The sequence below is a fragment of the Macrotis lagotis genome, chromosome 8, assembly GCF_037893015.1.
Source record: "Macrotis lagotis isolate mMagLag1 chromosome 8, bilby.v1.9.chrom.fasta, whole genome shotgun sequence".
Classification (NCBI taxonomy): domain Eukaryota; kingdom Metazoa; phylum Chordata; class Mammalia; order Peramelemorphia; family Peramelidae; genus Macrotis; species Macrotis lagotis.
The window spans coordinates 168,104,977-168,125,063 of record NC_133665.1 but is presented as its reverse complement, the minus strand read 5'-3'; the positions used below and the strand labels follow the sequence as shown (position 1 = coordinate 168,125,063).

Below are 20,087 nucleotides of genomic sequence, written 5' to 3'. Positions count from 1 at the left end.
TTTTTTAGGGTAGAGAGATCTTCTCAGAAATCTCAAAATCAACTTACAGAGTAATCAGTTCCACCTAACCACAACAGCAATAACGAGTCCATGGTCCTGTTTCAAACTCCCCACCTTTCCAGTCTATCTTCCACTCAAACTGTCAAAGTCATCTTTCCTAAAAAATAGTATAGGATCAAATAGAAAATCCTCAGGCTTTTTACAACCTTCATAACCTGCCCTCCCCCAACTCTTCTTATACCTTGCAACACACACACACACACACACACACACACACACACACACACATACACCCTTTACTCGTTTCCTTCTATGACATGCCACCTCCTGGCTAAATATTTTCATTGGCTGTTCTGATACCTTTAACTCTTTCCCTCCTTAGGTCTGCTTCCTATCTTCCCAGCTCCCTTCAGGTCCCATTTCAAATCCCACCTTTCTACGGGAGGGGTGGGGGAACTCCAGCCAGTAGACTGTATTGGCTGGACAATTGCAGGTGGGTCCCAAAATTCAATAAATTTAGGGGAGACTTAATTAGATGTTGACTAAATAAAATCCTTGAATAATGCTATTCATATACTGGACAGCCACAAACTCCCTCTCATGTATGTTTTTTTTTTTAATTTTAATTAATTAATTATTTTTTTCTTATTTTTGTATGAATGATATTTCATACATTACTAAAATATTCTTGTTTAAGAGCAAACATAATACCCCCTCCCCTCAAAAATATAGACCCACATGACCATGTTTTTTCTTCATGGTGTCCAATGACTCATGTGATGCTTTTTTCCCTATCAGAAAGTACTACCAAGAAAATAGTCATTTAGAGATGTTTTTGCCATGTAGACATGTTTAAATAAGGGTAATGTGAGAGGAGAGAATATCCTGAACCTCTCATGATTTTCTCATCTAAAATTAATAGAAACTTTCTCATTACACAAATATTTTACTATATACATTTTTCCCTCATGGATAATTTTTACAGAATGGATTATGTTCATAGAGTAAGAGATGGGCACATACATGTACATCATAAAGGTCAAGGAGTTGAAGGTACAACTTGCAGCTCATCCTCTTTGTTTCCCTCAAAGGGAACTTCCACCATAAGTGCTCCTCTTGTCTGTGTCTCAGTGTTTTTGATGACACAGGATTTCCCATCTGATAAGGGAATTTTTGTTACTGTTGTTCAGTCATTTTTCAGTTGTGTCTGATACTTCATGACCCTATTGGAGTTTTCATGATAAAGATACTGAAGTGATTTGCCATTTCTTTCCCTAGTTCATTTTACAGATGAGGAAACTGAGGCAAGAGGATTTGGTGACATGCCTAGAATCACACAGCTAGAAGTGTCTGAGGCCAGATTTGATCCGAGGAAGAGGACTCCAGACCACTCTATCTATTGTACCTCCTAACTGGCTCAAGGATATTTTAGACCTCTCTATTTCTTCCTTTGGTTTGCAAAGAAAGATTATTGATCACCTAGACTTCTGTGTAGCAGCATTCTTAAGTGAATTATGGCAAATTAAATAAGAGATGGTCCAGATTTTCAGTCCTGCTTTCCCCATCGCCATTAGCTTCTAGTTAGTGCCTCCCTCTCTGTTATTACTACCTTCCAGCTTCTCTGTATAAATCCTGTATTCGGGGGTGGCTAGGTGGCGCAGTGGATAGAGCACCAACCCTGGAGTCAGGAGTGCCTGAGTTCAAATCCGGCCTCAGACACTTAATAATGACCTAGCTGTGTGGCCTTGGGCAAGTCACTTAACCCCATTGCCTTGCAAAAACCTTTAAAAAAATAAATCCTGTATTCACCCAGTTATTTATATATTATCTTCCCCTTTAGAAAATAAATTTCTTGTGAGGATGGACTGTTTTTGCCTTTCTTTGTTTCCAAACCACTTTGTACAATGTTAAGTTTGTTGAAAAACTGTTCAGTTGGCCGACTGTATTTATGAAAAAAGAAAAACGGGACATACATATCACTGGAATGATGAAAATGAAATGTTTATAAGAATGAATGTAAAATCTTTCACCTGGATAAAAAAGAAATTACTTTTTCAAATACAAAATAGAGGAGACATGACTAGGCAGCAGTTCAGCTAAACAAAATCTTGTGATTTTAGCAGACCACAAGTACAGTTTTCTGGCACATTTTATTGTTTCTGTTGAGTCATTTTTCAACTTTTCAGCCTGATTTTTCATGACTCCATTTGAGGTTTTCTTGACAACGATACTAGAATAGTTTGCCATTTCTTTCTTCAGATTATTTTCTAGATGAAGAAAATGAGGGAAATGGGTTTAAGGGTCCCATGGCCACAGAACTAGCAAGTGTCTGAGGCAGGATTTGAACTCAGGTTCTCCTGACTCCAGTCTAGCACTCCATCTATTGCATCACCCTGCTGTCCTCTGGCACATAGTAAGTCCTATACAATTTTTTATTCCCTCCTGCCCTTGCTCTCCTCAACAGAATTCAACAGTGGGATTTGGCAGTTAAGAAACTTAATTTAAGATAGATTAAGGCAATCACCATGAGGAAAGATCTTTGAAAACCTTAAATAATTAAGTAAATAATTATCAACTCAATAATTAATTAAAACCTTAAATAAATAAAAATAGATAATATATGTTATCATTATTATTATTATAGTGTCTACAACTTGTGATGGGAGAACCCTGATCAGACCATATTTAGAGTACTGTTTTCAATTCTGGCATTACAATTTAAGAAGAATATTGCCAAACCCAAGAAAAGAGGAAAGTCAGGAGGAAGAAAGGAACTCCACTCATCCCAGAAGAGGATCAGTGGAAGGAAGTGGGAATACTAGAAAACAAAAATCAGGAGGGTCAGTGATAGCTGGATCCTTCTGCATGAAGTTCCATTATCAAGAAAAGTTAATAGACTAATTTAGTTCAGGTCCTAGGGGGAAAAATTAAGAAAATTTGGTAGTTGTTATATGAGGAAGCAAATTTAACTTGATGAGAAAAACTTCCTAGGTTTTGTGTGTGTGTGTGTGTGTGTGTGTGTGTGTGTGTGTGTGTGTGTGTGTGTGTGTTGTGGTGGGAGGCAGGGAATAAATTGGGGTCATTCTTTTTCCACAATCAGTCATGACTTTAAAAAAGTGAAATGTCCTGATTTGGAAATTCTGAGTTCACATTCATTGGAGATCTCCCCCAAAAGAGCAGATGATCACAAGGAGCATATATTATAGAAGGGCTCCCTTTCTAAGGTGTGGGTTGACCTATTCACCTTTTAAGACCCTTTCCAGTTCTGAGAGTCTGTGATATCAGAGAAGTTGCTACTTTGCAATAGAAACCATCAATTCCTAATGGATTGGATGTGGAGAATTCAATGGAAGATGATACCTAGGGGCAGCTAGGTGGCACAGTGAATGGTGTTAGTAGCCCTGGAGTTAGGAGGACCTGATTTCAAATCCAGCCTCAGACACATAATAATTACCTGGCTGTGTGATCTTGGGCAAGTCACTTAACCCCATTGCCTTGGGGGAAAAAACAACAACAAAAAAAAGATGATACCTAGGGTATCAGACACATACTAACCATCCTATAAGGAAAAAGAATCTTGTTCTGGGAAGCAGGGCTCCTTGCATTAGGGATAGCTTTACCCATTAATTCTGATAACCTTGGGAAAGTCTTCTCCCTTTGTGGACCTCAGTTTCCTCTATAATAAGTGAGAATTGAACCTATTTGGACATTTTAGCATTCTATTACAGTCTTGGAAAAATAGGAATACAATGGCACCACTCATAATAATAGGGGAGCTGGAGAAGGTTGAAAGTTTCTTTTCAAGATGGCATGAGTGGGCAGATGAGCCTGTGATCAAAAGAAATGAGAGATGTGAAAGCACTTTGAAAAGTTAAAAGTCTTATCCAAGGTAAGCTATCATTATTCTCAGGTATGTTTAGTCAGGCATTGGTTCAAAATCTGAATTGGGCAAAGAGGGTAGAAGAAAGAAAAAGCAAAAAATAGAATAGATGACCTCATTGTCCTCCGGGGAAGAAGAAATCGGCAACTATTGCTTTATTGGTAAAGTTTTAAGAAATACCCCTGAAGATACAAGGCCATTTCTTTTCCACTTCTAGAACATTCACTTAAGATTGTCTCTCCTGCTTCCCATTTCCTATTCAAATTTAATTCCGCAAATTTAACAATCGTGAAATGCCTTCTATACACCAATCCTTGTGCTAGACATCAAGGATACCAAGACTGCTACCACACAGTCCCTGATATCAAAGAGATAACAGAGCCAAATGGGGAAAGGGGTGAGGAAGACACACATGCAAAAAAATATGATACTGGGAGAGTGGGGAGTATGATGTCTACATAATAACCATATTTCTGAGTGTTGAACTTACTGGAAAATGGTCATCCAGAGAAAGGGGGTGTTCCTCTCTCCTAAGTGATGCAAGATAAATACAGCCTGCTTGTGTTGGCAACACTGACCTTTTCACTTAGCTCCAAAGAAATGGAAAAGGTGATCCAAGGGGCAGAAATGGGAATAGAGGACAAGGTATCGGGCAGAAGGGGAAGTAGACATTAAGAAAATATATGCAAGGGCAGTGACGCAGCATCTGCTTTCAGTGGCATTTCACAATGGGTAGCAAAGAAGATGTGCGCCAGAGATCCAGAGCATGGCTAGGATAAGGCCCTCTGACAGGCTGATAAGAAGGGCAGAGATGCTAAAGGGCAGTTCATCAATTGTCACTTCAATCTGTAAAGGAGTATGTGCCCTCTTCCAGAATTAACATTAGCGCTTGAACTAGTACCGATAATTTTGACCCAAGAAAGCACCCCAAACGTGTGCCCTGGCAAGATGTGGATTTGAGAGAGAGAGAGACAGAGAGACAGAGAGACAGAGAGACAGAGAGACAGAGAGACAGAGAGAGACAGATACAGAGAGAGAGACAGACAGACAGACAGACAGACACAGACACAGAGAGACACAAAGACAAAGACAGAAACACAGACAGACAGGAACAGAGACAGAGGCAAGAGAGAGACAGATGAGACAGAGACAGAAAGAAAGAAAGGAAGAAAGGAAGAAAGAAAGAAAGAAAGAAAGAAAGAAAGAAAGAAAGAAAGAAAGAAAGAAAGAAAGGAAGGAAGGAAGGAAGGAAGGAAGGAAGGAAGGAAGGAAGGAAGGAAGGAAGGAAGGAAGGAAGGAAGGAAGAAAGAAAGAAAGAAAGAAAGAAAGAAAGAAAGAAAGAAAGAAAGAAAGAGAGAGAAAGAAAGAATATATAGGCTCTTGTAATATTTCAATATTCTTGTTAACTAGTTATTAATCCAGGTTTTTTTCCCTCTAGCTCAGTGGTCTCAATGCTTGCAGAATATGCTAAATTTCAGCATTCTGAGATTGTATCACCCAGACCTACATATAGACCTTGTCCCTCTGGTTTCTTCCAAGTTCAACCAGGTCACTTGCGAAGTTTATGAAGGAATTTCTCCTTTTCAAATAAAGGTCATTTTCTTTTTCTCTAAATTATCTCAATTTTTTAGTACAAGTTTACCTATGTTATACATGGATGCATATATGTATTATATAACATATATTATATTTCATATATATACAAACTGAAATTGGATAATGTAAGTTTGTATATGTTGACATATCATAAGACACAAGTTTATAATCCTCAAATTCAGTATCTCTCTGTGTGTCTCCTGTTTGTGTATCTCTAGCTTTCTGTCTCTGCTTCTGTCTGTTTTTGTCTCTCTGTCTCTGTCTCTGTCTCTGTCTCTGTCTCTGTCTCTGTCTCTCTCTGTCTCTGTCTCTCTCTCTGTGTCTCTCTCTCTCTGTCTCCGTCTCCCTCTCTCTCTCTCTCTCTCTCTCTCTCTCTCTCTCTCTCTCTCTTTCTGTGTGTGTGTGTGTCTTCCCCGTCTTTCCTCTGCACACATCCACTTATTCCCTTGTCTTGCTTAATTATAAGGCTTTCTTTAATTCATCCAAGAGACTGTAAATATTTTGTGATTGACAAGAGACCTTAAGATGGCTCCAGGCTCACATCAGAGTTAGAGTTTCAACTAGCTCCTAGTAGATTCTGACCTCATTTTAACCCTGCTAAATAAGCAAAGAAGCAAATTAGGGGAACACTGCAAAAACAGCTCAGGGTCTCTTTTAATTAGCAGTTAAGCTTCGGTATTTACTTTGGAGTTCACCATCCCTTCCCCTGCCTCTTTGCCCAGCCCCAGGACTACTCCCCTCCTCATTTCAGAAGGTCATATTTTAATAAGGAGATTTTTCACTACTTAAGGTTACTTTCATCAATCACGCAGTTACCTGCTTTATCCTAATATCATGTTATTTCTTAATTAGCTCTTCCTTCCAGAAGCCTTTCTAATGAACTCTTTCTTGGGTACTAGGTAACTGGGTGACTTAACTGTTGAAAGAGACTTTGGAAATCATCCAGTCCCCTGATATTTCACAGGAGAGGCAATCAAGACCATGGAAAACGACACAGTTAAGGTCTAACATTATTACTGATGCATCCAAAAGATCAATTCTATCTCCAGGACAGCCATTGTTCCATTAAACCACCCTCCCCCTATTGGGGCCAAGAGTAGATAATGATTGAGCTAAACATCTCTAAGGGCTCTTCCAGTCTTCTAAGATGACCACTGGAACCTGGATAACATGTGTAACTTTGGCCAAGGACAAGGTCGATGAGCCTCAATTGCTTCATCTTTAAAATGGACATGATAAGGCTCATACTACTTAACTTGGAATATTAAGAAAATCACATCTTTGCCATTCTAATCCCTCTTCTCAAGACAGTGGGCCCATGAAAGACAAAGATGCTTAGCATTAGCTCCCTCAGATTCTTCTGTCATTCCTGAGCCTATTCTGTCATATTTGCCTCTATTTTTCCCCTCTCCTGTGTGTGTGTGTGTTTGTTTGTGTTTCTATATACATATCTGTGTGTTTCTATAGCACCTCTATCTCTTGGAACCTCTAGCTCTATTCAAGGCTCAAGTGAGCCAATATATATCCAAACTAACACATGCTTAAGGATTTCTTTAATTTTTTTAACAATACTTCAAGGGGCAACTAGGTGTCACAATGGATAGAGCAGTGACTCTAGAGTTAGGAAGACCTGAGTTCAAATGTGACTTCAGACACTTAATAATTGCCTAGATGTGTGAACCTGGGCAAGTCACTTAACTCCATTGCCTTGCAAAAACCAATGTATACCATGGAAACATTGTGAAGACTAACAGACTGCCTTCTGGAGGTGGGGAGGGAAGGAAGATTAGGGGGAAAATTGTAAAACTCAAAATAAATGAAATCTTAAAAAAGACCAAAAAAACCCCAACAAAAAAAGCAATACCTCAACCCACTGAAATCAGATAGAAGTTATATTTTCATCTGGTTCAGGCTACATTTAGGAGTAAGATAGACCCTATACACATGTTTGATATCTCTCAGGTTGGTTAGTTGGTTGGTTGTGGTCCTTTATTCTGGAAGGGCCAAAATGATAGCACCATGGTTGAGTCAAGTTACAATGTTTTTGACTATGACTGATCATACCAATACAAACTTACAAGCCTCTACCACAGGTCAGGCACAAATAGGCCATGTGAATATTTGGGGTGAATCCTCTAAATTTGTTTATCTCACATTTCTGAATAAGATAAAATTGAAAGGAGAAACTTGAAAGGATCTCATAGTTGTTCTTTCACTGCCATCAACTAGCCCAAGAAGTCTTCTCCCTTCTTTGTAATGGCTGGAGAAGACATCCAAGAAAGTGGAAAGGATGGGATAACATTTGTCTGTTACCCTGGGCCACATGCTATCTGACTAGAACTTAATAGGAGGACCACAAACAAAAGGGACTTTGACTAGTCCCCACAGGTTTAGTCTTTTTATTGACCTCCTGAAACCCCCTAACAAGGTTACTGCCCTTTCCCAAAGGGTATGCTCAACTCAGAGACTTTGGTCTCCATCATTTAAGTTCTTTCCATGAAGGCAATCCTGTTTAGACTCAGTAATCACCACAGAGGACAAAGACTATCTTTATCCTCATATGATGAAAAAGATACTTATCATTCTTCTCACCACCATAGAGAGAAGCAAATATAATGACTACTAAAAATAGAGGTACCATATTCCCAAATTCCAAAGGCCAAGGGCAAAAGCAAGAGGAAGGTAATGGAAACTTTTGAAAAAGAAAAATTTTTTTGATAAAATCTTTTGGATATTTTCAATAAGATCTAAAGTTTCCTGCAGAGAAACATATATATATATATATATATATATATATATATATATATATATATATATATATTTCTTGTTTCTAATGGAAATCCTCATCTGGTTCTTTAAGGAAGTCTTGATTGTATTTATTCTCAACTATCTTTTGAATCAGAAAGGGTCCTAGACATGATGGGGTGGGGGGGGGAGTAACATAATAATGAAGCCCAAAGACTGATGTCCTATTCAAAACACAATCTAGAAGATGTCAAAAGTCATCTAATTTGCAGTAAAGCAAGGAACCTTTCAGCTACAAGTTTTGCACAATCCATCTATCAGAGACTCAGTATCATATGGTGGAAAGGAAGTGGAACTTGGAGAATTAGGCTTCACTCTGTTGCTAATTTGCTGGGTAACCTTGGACAAGATAGCTTATCTCTCTCTGTATATCATTTCCCTCATGTGTAAAATGAAGGCATTTCATTAGGCATCCTTGAGTGCCCTTCCATAACTAATGTTTTATAATAACAACTACTGCTTAGAATGAACAGCAGTTTTTTCCTTCTGGAAAATGTTGGAGGTGGAGCTGTTTGCCAATTATAACCTTTAATCTGTCTAGGTGTGAGTAGGATAGGGTCTACATCAACTGTATTAGAAAAGAGCGATGGCACAGTGGATAGAGGACCAGGTCTGAAGTGAGGAAGACCTGAATTCAAATCCGGCCTCAGAAATTTATTTGTTGTGTGACCCTAAAGCAAACCACAAACTTGCCTCAGTTTTCTCATCTGTAAAATGAGCTAGAAAAGGAAACAGCAAAGCACTCCAGTTTTTTGTCCAATAACACTGTAGATTGATTCCCAGAGAGCTGGACATGATTAAGACTAAACCAGTACCACACCATCATACAGATGTAAGAGAAATTCATACTTTAGGTAAGAGTCAGACCTCGGGTCCTTTCTGATTTGGAGACTCTATCAATTCATATGGAAACAATTTAGATTTTTTATTTCCTTTGTTGATACTTTGTGATATTGGGCAAGTTATATGACATTTCATAGTCTGAGTTAGCTCAAATGGAAGGAAAAAAACATGTAAGTCACTTGCCCATCAATTCTACTGGCTCTCTAATACCTCCAGAATCAAGTAAAGCCCTCTGTTTGGTTTTTAAAACTCCTCATAAGCTTTCCATTTTTCTTAAATCTCATCCCCTTCTCTTCTATGATTCAGTGATACTATCCCCCAGCCCTGAGTTATCTCATACACAAGACAATGCATTTTCTCACTCCTTATATTGTCATCAGCTATCATCCTTGCCTGAAACTCTATCCCTCCTCATTTCTGCCTCTTGGTTTCCCTGACTTCTTTCAAGTCTCAGGTCAATCCAACTTTCTACAAAAGGCCTCTCCCATTTTGCTTTATTTTAGTGTCTTCCCTCCTATTAAAAAAAAATATATATATATAGATATAGATGTTTGCTTGTATACAATTGTTTGCATGTTGACTCCTTTAGACTACAAGCTCCTTGAAAGTAGTTTCTATTTTTGATATTTTTTTGTGATCCTAGGCCGGAACGCTGTGTCTTCCATAGAGTAAGTGGTTAAGAAATACTTCTTCATTTGAGCTGACTTGACTTGGATTTGATGGTAGACCCATGATCTAGTACACAGACATCTAGCATATAGTCAGAAAGATGAGGTGAACTTGGGTCTCACACACTTAAGAGCTATATGACTCTGGGCAAGTCACTTCTATCTCTCAGTTAGAAATAGAATCTGTAGGCAGATCATAATACAGGGTGCAGAGAATGATCAAAATCTCAAGTGATGGGACTTTTAAGTGCTCAGAGAAATTAAACTAACCTATCAATAAATATTATTGGTAGGGCATTTAGAGTTTGGTGAGACATTGAAGGCACCAAGGTTCATTGCACCCCAGGACCTTGTCAGCCACCTTGACTTTTGTCTTGCCGCTGGACTTCAATAATTCTGAAAGAGAAAGTGAGGATGATAACAATGTAACTTTACCTCTTTGAAAGCCGTTCACTCATAAGTGACGATATCGCCCAGTGATGTCATTGGTCCTCTCTGAAAATGAAGGACAAAACAATAGCAATAGCAGTAGCAATAATAAAAACAAACTATGGACCAGTCATTGGAAGGAGATTCGAAGTCTTGAACAAACCTTAAGAAGGTCATTGAGTAAAGTTTAGAATTATTCTTTTCTAAGATAACATTTTCCTAGTAGGAGCAGTTGGACAGTATTAGAAGCTCACATCTGGAGCATACAGTAAGCTATCCCTAAGAAATGGCCTATTAAGTTAACCCAAATGAATAGAATGACCCATAATGAGAAGGGTAATGAGAAGATCACACAATTGGGGGTTTTGATAGACAAAGGGAAACAACGCCTAGAGCCGTTGAAAAAGTGAAATAGAAATTTTATTCCTGAAAGCCAAGAATCATTCATCTGCTTCAGCCAACAAATATTTACTAAGTTCCCACTGGAAGATAGACATTGTATTAAGTATGAGAAATACAAATATGACAACCCTTGTTCTTGATGAGCTCACAATCTTTTGGGGGAAACATTATGTAAGTTCATAAAATAAGCCGTATGCAGGATAAATTGGAAATAATCAATATTAGGAAATAGCTAGAATTAAGGAAGATTGAGACATTCTTGAGAAAGTGGGATTTGAGGTAGAACTTGAAGGCTTCCAAGGAAGCCCAGAGGCAAAGAGGAGGAAGGGCATGGAGAAAAACCGGAGAAAATACCCAGAGACCAGAGATGGAGCAGCCAGGAAGCCAGTTTGGGAGGTGGGGGTAAGGTGCAAGAAGACTGGGAAGGTCATGGAGCAGATTATGAAGGACTCTGAATGCCAAATAGGATTCCATACTTACTTTTTTCCAGAAAATGATCTGGAAGTGCTGGTGTTTATTAAGAAGGAAGTGTGACATTGTCAGCCCTGAGCTTCAGGTAAACCACTTTGGCAGTCAATGAGAGACAAGTCAAGAGTAGGGAGAGACTTCCGTTAGGATGGTAAAAATACAACCCAATGACAACAATAAGAGATGAAGGCCATGTGGATCATGCCACAGGCCAATTGTGTGATTTTTATATCTCAAGTAAAATGGATTTCCATTTCACCTTCATGATGTACCTTCAATTGATTTAGAGTGGGGCAGAAGTCTACAACAATCTAGCTGGAAGTAGAAATTCCAACTGTTCACAGAACTCAGTACCAAAGAGATTTTCTCAAATGGGCCAGAAGCTCATTACAGTTAAAACAGCTTATTCATCCGGGATATTTGGAATATGCTAACTTAGCCTTTTCTTTCACTCTTCAATAAGAAAAAGAACACTATAGCGCAGATTGAAATAATTAGAGGTATGTAATAACTTGTTATTTTTAGAAAACTCAATTCATGAAATTTACAAAATTAATAAATTTGGAAATGATTTTTCCCACAAAATGGAGGGGGGGGTGGGAACTCTTCTTTAGAAAGGCTTTTGGCTAGGTTGTTTTAAATGCTTACATCCTTGAATATGACTCTATTTAGAGGGAGAGAACTTTATGTGCAGCTTTGGGGAAATGTATCATTTATTTATACATATTGGAGAATTGGAGTATTTTTTATTTATTCACATAACTTCTGCCTTTTCCTCATGACATTTTTAGCCTAAAATCAGTAGGGAATGTGAAGAGTTATATGAACATCTGGGTGCTGGCAACCTTCATTAATCTTTCAGGAGCCCCATCCTATTTGTTGGAGTACTGCAAAGTCAATAAGTAAATTAACTGGAATCTCCATTCCTTAAAACTTTTCCTTTTCTTTAGTGATTTCTGAGAAGTATTAGCTACAGAAGGAAATATCTTATAAGAAACTGGAATTTTCTTTTCTTTCAAGTTTTAGGTTGAAAAGTGTTTAATTCTAGGGGAAAAGACTCATTAAACAATCACTCTGCCATCATTGAATACTGGTGGTCTGCTAGGGCCTAGAAAAGCCTATAGACATGGGGCAGCTAGGTGGCACAGTGCATAGAGCACCATTCCTAGAATCAGGAGGACCTGAGTTCATATTCGACCTCAGACACTTAATAATTATCTAGCTGTGTGACCTTGGGCAAGTCACTTAACCTCATTGTCTTCCTATAACGAAAAAAGCTGGAAACCAAGACAAGGATTAAAGCTATCTGGGAAGTGGAGACATGGAGAGGTGTTATGATGGCTTTCTCTTCTTTTGACCCCAATCAGTAGCAAATGGTTGATAGATCCTTTAATTATTATCATTTTTATGATGAAAAAATACAAACCTTTGGAGCCAGAGGTCCCACTACTAGGAATATGCTTCAAGGAAAAGGTCAAAGAAAAAAAAGGGATAATAATATATCAAAATAGTCATATCAGTAGTTATTGGGAATTGGAAATAACTTAGAAGAATCTGGGGAATGGTTACAAAAACTGTGATACATGATCATAACTGAATGTTGTTACATCATAAGAACTGGAACAGCTAGGTAGTCCAGACCAGGCTTGGAATCTAGAAGACTTGTCTTCATGAGTTCCAATTCGACCTTAGACATTTACTAGCTGTGTGACCACATCGCCCGTGAGGCAAATCACTGAATCCTGTTTTGCCTCAGTTTCCTCATTTTAAAAAAATGAGCTGGAGAAGAAATGGTAAATCATTCTAATATCAACTAAGAAAATCCCAAATATAATCACAAAGGGTTGTGAATGTATGAAATGACAAGTGAAATGCCATAAGACATTGGGAAGAGTTATATGAACTGATACAAGTAGGGAGTAGGCATAACCAGAAAAACAATAGACCGAACTCCTATAGCAATGAAATCAGTGTTCACGCTGAACTCAATCCTGAAGTTGCAGCACACAGGTTTGGACTTGGAAGAGAGAGGAGGACACAGCTCCTTTCCCTGGTTAGGGGAAGATTAAGGGGCATATGATGATGCCAGTGTTCTCAGATGCATCCTCTGGTTGCTTGGTTTTTGCTGAGTTGCTGTTATTATTTTTGATGGATTTTTTGGTTCTCCTTTTCATTGTCATTTCAAGGAAAGCATTTCTTGGTAAAGGAGGAATCATAGGATAATAATGGGTTTAGTCTTAGAAAGGGGAAGGCATGGGGAAGGAAACGGGCCTTTATTAAGTACCTGCTATATAGTAAGCATTCTATAAACACTATCTCATTTTATCTTTAACAGTCTTTGAAGGTAGATACTATAATTTCCACCTTTTTACAGTGGGGGGGAGACTTAGGCAGAAAATGGTTAAGTAACTTGCCCAGTCACAGAGCTAACAAGTATTAAGCACTGACTTTGGACTCAGGTCTTGCTTTTAGACATAGCACTATCCTCTATTTTTTGTGGGAAAAAACCATGTAAGTCATTGAATCCAACCCCCTGACTTTAAAGATGAGACAAAGGGACATTTCATAGTGACTTGGCCAGGGTTACACAATTATCTGAGATTTGAACTCAGGTCCTCCTAACATCACATACTGAGATGCCTACAATTCTCCCCTGCTTTCAATTAAGGAGTTTGATAGATGTGAAAATGAACATGATTTAAGCATTTTTAAAGACATCAATAAACCTTTAAACAAATAATCTAACCCTTTCCTATCCTGGGAAGGACAAAACAGGCTTCAAGTCAAGTCAGCAAGTGTTTATTAAATGCCTACTACGTGGCAGGTGCTTTACTAGGAAGCGAAGATATAAAGCCTTTGATGCTGCCATTTCTTTTTCAAAGCAGGTGGAAAAAATTAAGTCTCAGAGAAGAAATAATTCATTAAAAAACTTCCAAAAGCTGGTGACAAACATTAGAGAAGAAAACAAATGGACAATACTGGTATGCTCATTAAAACAAGTTCCAATTTTCCTTTGGAAGCAATGGATCCAGCATCTCCACCCCTAAAACAACAGCTGAGACTGTTTTTCTCTCCATTCCTCTGATAAATGAACTGGAAATGAACTAGACTTAAGTGGTAGGTAGCTCTAATTGGAATACATTAATTAGACACTAAATTGAGCTTTCTATGGGTTTGGGAATCTGATTGGAGGTTAGAGAAGCACAATAGGGCAGAATTAATAATATATTGGGAACTCAAGACAGCACTGACAGAAGAGAAGCCTAGACTCCTTGGGTTCCATTGACATTGGACACAGCTAGAACCTTTCCACTTTTAATCATTGACTTGACAAGATGGTGATGCCATCTCTTCAATCAGAGGGCTACAGTGATATTCTTCCAACAAAGACAATGGCTTCTAATTTAGTGTCAACAAAAAAAGCTTTGAGTTTTCTTTTGAATCCCTCAGATTGACAGTTCACAAATGAGAAGAGGCCCTAGGTAGCTCAATATATAAAGTGCTGAAACTGGAGTCAGTCTGATTTAAAATCCAGGCCCAGACATTTATGAGCTATATGGTCTTGGGCAAGTCATTTAGCCACTTTCTGTCTTAGTTTCCTCTTTTGTAGAATGTAAAAAAAAAATAAAAGCACTACCTCCAAAGATTTTTGTGAGGAAAAAATGTGATCATGTTTGTAAAACATTTTGTGAAACTAGAAGTGATACATAAATGCTAGCAGTGATGATGGTGATGAAGATGGTGGTGGTGGTAGTGTTGATAGTAATGCTGGTCGTTAGGATAGAGGTGGTGGTGGTGGTGGTAGAGGTAGTGGTGGTGGTGGTAGTAGAGGTAGTGGTGGTGGTGGTGGATGCAGCATGATCCTGAAGATGATGGTAGTGGTAGTACTGATAGTGATAATGCTGGTGATGGTGATGAATTGGGAGAACTTGGTGCTAGGGTCAACTTTGTTATTGATTTGTTGTGTGACCTTATGTGAGTTATTGGGCTTTTAATTCCCTCTCCATCTTCATCTCAATGATGGGGGAAATGATCCCTGCTCTTCTATCTTCTTAGTATTGTTTTGAGGAGTGTGGAGGAAATGAATAAAACTTGTATGCCATGAGTTTAGGGAAAATATCTCAAAGAAAGGGAGTTACTGGGTTATGTAAAACAAGCTTAGTCTATATGCTATTTTGATTTTAACTCAAAGGAAGGCATCCAGTACCTTAAGATCCTGGTTCCATCCAGGCATCCTGATGAGATGAATTAGTCCTCTGGTCCATAAAGACATCCTGTTGGTCAGATGAGATTTACTCCAGGGAAACATTTCCATCAGAATAGAATGAATCAACTCTTGGGAAGCACCAAGATTAGCAAGTTATAAACGTGTGTTTATGTGTCGTGTGTGTGTGTGTGTGTGTGTGTGTGTGTGTGTGTCTTTGTTCTGTGGAGGAGCTTGCCAACCTGGCAACTGTCCATCAGCTGATGCTAATTAAACTTTTTCTCTTCCAGCTTTGTTTCTTGATCTCCAGGAAGATCTTAGTACCCCCTGGGTTTGACATATCCCCACAGGAATAAATTAGCTGATGGATATAAAAAGCTTTCAGAAGGAAAAATTCTGACAAAAAAATGGAGTCAGCAATAGGAAATGGTAGCAAATGAACTAAGGAAGGTGGAGCAAGTAGCTCAGTGATGAAGGCTCAGGATTTGGAGTCAGGATGTGGGTTCAGGACCTAGCATTGCCAAGTATTACCTTTGGGCTCTTAGACAAGTTACTTAACCTCCATGGGTTTTGATTTCTTCACCAATGAATGGAAAATTAATGAATGAATGGTCCAGTACTTATAAATATGTATCAGATGTTAAGTACTAGGGATTCAAATCGAAAAGTAAGACAGTTCCTTTCAAGGAGATGACATTCTATTGAGCGATGCAACAACTTTTAGCTGCCAAATGGGTCCCTTAGGGGCAGTGGTGGCAAAGAAGTGGCCTGTGGCAATTGTTAAGTAGATGGAGAGAAAATCAGGACAGTGACAGAGGTTAGAGTTCCTCCTTTCCAGTTCCAGCTTCTCCTTAAAGACAGGTTCTGTTCTAGTGTCTTCTTGTCTTTAGAGCTCAGGACCTCATACAATGCCTGGTTCACAGAAGGTACCTTGATAAATATTTATTGAATTGAATTGCCCTAGTGTTGTGTTCAAGATGACCTGGGTTCAGATTCATCCTCTAATACTTATGATCCACAGGTAGAACATCTGTAAAACTGGAAAGGGGGAAAAGTTTATTTTAGCTGACCTCTAAGGCTCCTTCTAATCTAGCTCTGTGATTCTATGAATTTGGGTCTTGCTCCACCTGATCCCAATTAGAAATCTGGGTAATGAGCTAAATTACAATTACAAATATAGGTAATTAGCTAAAAAGGGAAATCCAGTGGTGTTGTAAGATCTCTTTCTCAAAAGGTGTTACTAACAAGCATCTGGGAGTGGGAATATGAGAGTGTGGATATGAGAGGTGGGGAGAAGCTAAAAAAGGAAATTCTTCCAAGTATTTAGGGGCATTTGGGAGGGAATACCTTGAGAATATTCATTGCTGTGAAGGAACTTAGATTTCCCTCAGGGTGGCTTCCCCTTAAACTCACATTACAAGAAAATCTGAAAGTAGCCAATACAAAAACGGTTTAATTTATTTCTCTTCAGGCCACAATTAGTCCAAATTCCTCCAGCCAAATCTGCAGTAAGAGGGCCATGTGAGCGGGTGGGCAAGATCAAAGTGCCCAGTGGGAGCTAGAAAGTAGATAATATCTTAAATTTAATGGATGGAATTCAGAAGGAAGTTTTTCATCGTTTATGTTTTTACAATGTTAACTCATTAGTTTGCACCAACTCTTTGAAACTGGCATCATCGTTTGACCTAGGGAGAAACCACAGCTGATAGGCAAGATGAGAAATTAGAGGTGATTAATAGTCAGAAGAGACCCAACTAAGATAGAGACTACAGGGAGGGAGCCAACAAAGTGTGGGGGAAAGAAAAAGAGGTCATGGGTCTTGGCTACAACACTTTTCAGTTGAGCGATGCTAGGTAACTTAACCTCTCGAGTTGGAAAAAAGTGTGAGACTTAAAGTCAGAGAATGTGGGTTTAAATCCCAGTTCTATCATTTACTATCTGAATGACAATAGGCGGTTTACTTATCCTCAGTAGGTCTCAGTTTCCCCAGCTACAGAATGAGAGGATTGGGCTAGATGACCTTGAAGGATCTTCCCAGTCAAAATCTATGATTCTATAGTTATGGTCTAACCTCTGGTTGGAAAATCATAATGATTTTTTCTCATTGGCAAAGAAACTTAATAAACTAGACAATCTTTCCTTTATTTGCAGAATGGCCAAAAACTATATATATTTTCTCCTGGATAGTTAATGGCATGTGTATAGTAAATTGTCTTTGGAAGCCAAACAGGGCAATATAACTTTCCCCAGTAACTAAATAGTTGCTTAAACTCCCAGAATCTCACTTATCATAATTGCTTCCTATCTAGTCTTTCTCTGCCTTCTCCAGTCTTAAAAGAGAAATTTGGCCCTTTGGTCTACTCAAAATTCTTCAGGAGCTCCCTATTTCCTCTATGAGAAAATACAAAATCCTGAGTCTCGGATTTTGAGCCTTCTGCAGTCGGCTCCCATCTACCTTTCTACTAGTTTTCCTGTTTTATTTTCACATTGTTTCTTGTTCTTCTTTCCTTTTAGCTGTGTCTGACATGTTTTGACCCCACTTGGAGTCTTCTTGGTTTCTTTTTGTTTCTTTAGTTTTTGTAAGGCAATGGGGTTAAGTGGGGCATTTGGGAGGCTTGTGTGCCCAAGGCCACACAGCAAGGTAATTATTGTGTCTGAGGCCCAATTTGAACTCAGGTCCTCCTGACTCCAGGATCAGTCCTCTATCCACTAGGCCACTTAGCTGCCCCCCCCCCCGAATTTGGAGTCTTCTTGGCAAAAAGATACTGGATTGGTTTGACATTTCCCTCTCCAGTTCATTTTACAGATAAGGAAATTGAGGCAAATAGGGTTAAGTGACTTGTCCAGGGTCACATAAGTGTCTAAAGCTATATTTGAACACAATGACTCCAGGCCTGGTACTTTATCCACTGTGCTACTTAGCTAGGTAGCATAAGGTTATGAGTTCAAATCCATGCTCGGACACTTGCACTTTCGTGTGTGACCTTGGGCAAGTCACTTAATCCTGACTGCCTTGCATCAAGGGCCATCTCCAATTATCCTGATCTATGTCTGGCCACTAGACCCAGATGGTCCTAGCCACAGTAGGTCTCAGGTTCTCCATCTACAAAATGGGAGAATTGGGTTAGATGACCTTGAAGGTCTCTCCCAGCTCAAAATCTATGATTCTATAATTATAGTCTAACTTCTGGTTGGAAAATCATAACAGACTATTTTTCTCATGGCAAAGAAACGTAATAAACTGGACAATCTCTCCTTCATTTGCAGGATGACAAAAAAACATATACTTTCTTCCTGGATGTGTACAGTTAATGCCACTTGCACAGCTTGCCCCCTCCACTCAAATCCAATCCATGTACTTATCATGGCATCACCTCCCTGATGCCATGGTCTTCTTTGAAAATAAAAGACAAACTTCAACACAACCACCTGTCTTCCAGCCAAACTGGCTTAACAGCTATTCTCTCTAAGTGACATTTCATCTCTTCTCCATTTCTGCAAGGTATGGAGTCTTCCAGACTGCAAAGCATGCCCTCCTCACCTCTATTTCCTAATATCTTTCTTTCAAATCTTCCTCCAAAGAATGAGTTAAGTGCCCTTCTCCAGGATCTCTCTTTCTTCAAATCACCTAGGATTTTCTCAATTTTGGTCATGGCACACAAACTCCTTGAGGGCAGGAATTTCCGTGGTTTTCAGTTTTTGCATATCTAGCACAGTATTTTGTATTCCAGCAGTTGTTCAATAAACGTAGATTGAAGTTTATCTTGAATCAATAAAACCCTTTTAAACACAGAATAGAGAACATCTGATGTTCATAGACTGTTGAACATACAGGGGAAGACAATGAATTTCCTACAAGGAGCAAGATGGACAAGCTCTGGGAGAGTCGAGAAGAATGAAGGCAATTTTTCTTGAAACATTAGGTCAAATTAAAACACTTAATATTGGAGGTGAGAAGGAGCCTTTCATGGAAGTAAAAGTTTCCCAATCTCTGTCTCTCTCCTCTCCCTCCCTTTCTCTTTCTCTCTTATTTTCTCTTTCTCTTCTTCCCTTTCTTTCTCTCAAATATATATATATATATATGCATATAAAAATATTCTTTGGTTATTGCAAATTTATTTTCAGTAAAATCTAGCCAGAAGATAAAGTATTCTTAAAAATGATGAGATTGCAGGATAATAATTTTTGACATAGAGGATTTTGAGAATCACCTTGTCTGACTCTTTCATTTTATAATAAGGAAACATCTTCCAAGAGGCTAAATGATTTGCCCAGGATTACACAGGGAGCTTATAGCAGAGTTAGGATTCCAACTCCACTTTTGCAGCTCCAAATCTTTCTTTCCACTGCACCAATCCACCTCCCTGATGAAAAAAAAAGTAGCAGTACAAGCCAAGGTGATAAAAATAAATTTCACTGCTTTTTTGGTTTATCTATTTTTTATTTATATAATTTTTAAACTTATTTTTCCTCTAAGCAGAAACTAAGCTTCCGAGAGGCAGAATGTTTGTTTAATCTATCATCTATCCATCTATCTATTCATCTATCATCTAGCTATCTGCTATCCTCTCTCACTTTCACTGTCTCTCAGTCTCTCTCTCTCTCTCTCCCCCCCCCCAATTATTTGCTTATTTATTTTTGTCTCTCTCTCTCTATAGGAACAAAGAAAGGAAGGATCAAAAAGACAAAACTGAGAAGAAATGGCTTGATAATTTAGTTGGGGACTTGACTTTTCTTGGTAATTTTCCATCCATCTGGCAATTTTTCTTCATATTATAAGTTCATGATAATG

At 38.6% G+C, this 20,087-nt stretch overlaps 1 long non-coding RNA gene across 1 annotated transcript in view; it reads left to right on the top strand.

The window, feature by feature from the left end:
* Window positions 1-20,087, top strand: part of LOC141495016 (uncharacterized) — a 43,888-nt gene extending 23,801 nt beyond the window's left edge. The window contains exon 4 of the long non-coding RNA XR_012470630.1: window positions 19,954-20,087. This is a non-coding gene — a long non-coding RNA (uncharacterized LOC141495016). The remainder of the gene's footprint in view (window positions 1-19,953) is intronic.